Source organism: Cyprinodon variegatus, unplaced genomic scaffold (assembly GCF_000732505.1).
Source record: "Cyprinodon variegatus isolate N-32 unplaced genomic scaffold, C_variegatus-1.0 Scaffold877, whole genome shotgun sequence".
Lineage (NCBI taxonomy): Eukaryota > Metazoa > Chordata > Actinopteri > Cyprinodontiformes > Cyprinodontidae > Cyprinodon > Cyprinodon variegatus.
This window is the reverse complement of record NW_015151330.1, coordinates 5,894-8,489: the sequence shown is the minus strand read 5'-3', so window position 1 is coordinate 8,489 and position 2,596 is coordinate 5,894.

The window sequence follows — 2,596 nt, the reverse complement described above, 5'->3', positions numbered from 1 at the left end:
AACACAAACAAACATAAAATTAGAAAACATAAATCCATTTTTAGAAAACTTAAATATACCTAAATTCTGTAATGAAGATAATGACAACTTAAATCAAGAAATTACAACAGAAGAAATTGAACAAGCCATTGACAAAATTAACTTAGGGAAAAGAGCAGGTCCAGACAGTATCCCAGTAGATCTATATAAAAACAAGCTTTTGTCCACATTATTAGACATGTTTAATGAAAATTTCCACTCAAACTATTGCCCCCCCCTCAATAAATGCCACCATGATAATCCTATTGCCAAAGCCAGGTAGAGCTCCAAATAAATGTGAGAATTTCAGGCCGATTAGTTATTGAATTCAGACTTAAAGATAATCTCCAAGTTGTTAGCACAACGATTACAAAAAGTTTTACCAAAGACAATTGACCGAGATCAAAATGGATTTATTTTGGGTAGGCAAGGCTTTCATAATGTGAGGCAAGTACTTAATATAATTAATTATAATTAAGGCACTTTAGACTCAGCTCTGTTATCTTTAGATGTCGAAAAGGCGTTCGATAGGGTTCACTGGGAATATCTCTTCCAAGTTATGAAAAAAATGTAATTGTGGAAACAATTTTGTAAAATGGGTCAAAATATTATACAGTAATCCCTCAGCTGAAATATTAACTAACAGAAACATATCTAAGCCAATAAAGATTAATGGAGGCTGCAGACAGGGCTGCCCATTGTCACCTTTATTATTCACTTTTGCAAGAGAGCCTTTTGCTATAGCCATTCGCTCACACCCTCACCTCACTGGAATTACTGTTAGATCTATAGAGCATAGATCTTGTTCGCAGATGATGTTATCTTGTTCATATCAAAATTAAATCAATCAATACAAATTATCATGGAAATAATTAAATCATTTAGTGAGATTTCTGGATACAAAATAAACAAAAACAAATCTTCTATTCTTTTAATGAATGTCAATGAAAGAACCAATCCATCTTCAGATGTCTTGCAGTTAAAATAGTTAACGATTTTAAATATTTAGGGGTAAACATTTTCTCAGATCTTGATCAGGTTGTTGCGACCAACTATAAACGTATATTGAACGAAGTAAATAGTTCATTTACAAGATGGATGCCACTACCAGTATCTATGATTGGAAGAATAAATATAATAAAAATGAATATATTGCCAAAGGTACTCTATGTATTTCAGAATGTTGCTCTTCCGCCTCCTCCTGAATTCTTCTAACAAATTAAGAAAAAGATTTTATGTTTCTTATGGAAAAACAAGAAGTCCAGACTCCGTTTGTCTCTACTGTATCTCCCTTTTGACCGAGGAGGCCTGAAGTGCCCGAATTTTCACTTGTATTACTATGCTGTGCAGTTGAGGTCAATGATGTTCTATTACAGTAATCATGCTCCTCATTGGATTGATATGGAAACTCAAGATTTGAATTTAACTCTCCCTTCATATTTGTATTCAAATTCAATATCAAAGGTTCTTAAATATACTAAAAATCAATTTCTTAAAAATATGATAAGCATGTGGAGAGATTTAAAAATAATTTTTAATGAAACAAATTGTCTGTCTTTGTTCAGCCCGGTGTGGGGCAAACAGTTTTTATTACCTGGAAGAACTGATCCAACATTCAAAGTCTGGAAAGACAAAGGACTTCAAATGATTCAGAGTCTTTATGACCAGACTCAGACATACTAATGAACTTTCAAGATCTACAGCATAAATTTCATCTGGATAGGAAACATTTCTTTAAATATCTTCAACTCAGAAACTTCATAAGAACGAATCAAAATTATATGTTGACGAAGCCTGCCAACTTTAGAAAGAAAGTTAACAAAGGACAGTTTGAAAAAAGGTATCATAACAGAGTTTTATAACTTAATGATGTTACAAATTTCAGAAGGATCTCATGATAGATTTGAGGCTTGGAAAGAAGATTTATCAATTGGCTTAACAGAGGAAGATTGGCAGACAGCATGTAAATTGGCCCACACCAGCTCTATTAACACATCTCTTAAAATGATTCAATATAAATGGATAATGCGGATTTACAAAACACCAGTAGACCTTAATAGGTATAATAGGGAGATACCTGATGTATGTCCAAAATGCACAGGGGATAGAGGGACTTTGGTTCACTGTATGTGGCATTGCAGAGAAATTATACAATTTTCGAAAGAAGTAAAAGGTGCTTTAGTGTCAGGAGGCTCTAAACCTTGGATCCAATATTCAGACAGACAGAGCTGGAAGAGTTTAACAGACTTTATTTAGTAAGCAGCGAGAAAACGGCGCGTCAGCAGGGGCGGACTTCACGGATCCTCTGTGGAAACAGAAACTCAGGTCAGTGACTAAGAATGGATGGCTGGTGGCAGTTAAGAGCTAAAGTCACTGACCTGGTTCAAAGTTCAGTCCGATCACAGAAGGAGAGGAGGAATCCGTGAAGGGGAAAGGTCCTCCGCCGCAGGCGGGAGCGGCCCCCGAAGCGCAGTGAGGAGAGCGGCGCTGAAGCCAAACGGCGCCGAGGAGCGGGTGGGTTGCGGAGAGGTGTCTGTAGAATAAATCAAACGCCGACAAGGTACTTTTCCCGAAAGAT